Genomic DNA, 346 nt, shown 5'->3' on the forward strand with positions numbered 1-346 from the left:
AAGAAGTTGGTACAATTTCATTTTACAGACAATTCACATACTGTCTGAACTAGGAAGCTTATAAATAAAAAAAATGCACATGGTACTTCATAATTCTCTGCAGCTGATTTCTGGAGCTCAGGAATCCTCTGGAGTCGTTCTGAAGCTCACGAATTCTCTGCAGTCGTTTTGAAACTCTCGGATCCTCGACGTTGTTCTGGAGTCGTTCTGAAGCCTTCTCTCTCTCTCTCTCTCTCTCTCTCTCTCTCTCTCTCTCTCTCTCTCTCTCTCTCTCTCTCTCTCTCTCTCTCTCTCTCTCTCTCTCTCTCTCTCTCTCTCTTTGCCATATGGATACGAAAAAAAGATT

The sequence above is a fragment of the Palaemon carinicauda genome, chromosome 37, assembly GCF_036898095.1.
Source record: "Palaemon carinicauda isolate YSFRI2023 chromosome 37, ASM3689809v2, whole genome shotgun sequence".
In the NCBI taxonomy this organism is placed as follows: domain Eukaryota; kingdom Metazoa; phylum Arthropoda; class Malacostraca; order Decapoda; family Palaemonidae; genus Palaemon; species Palaemon carinicauda.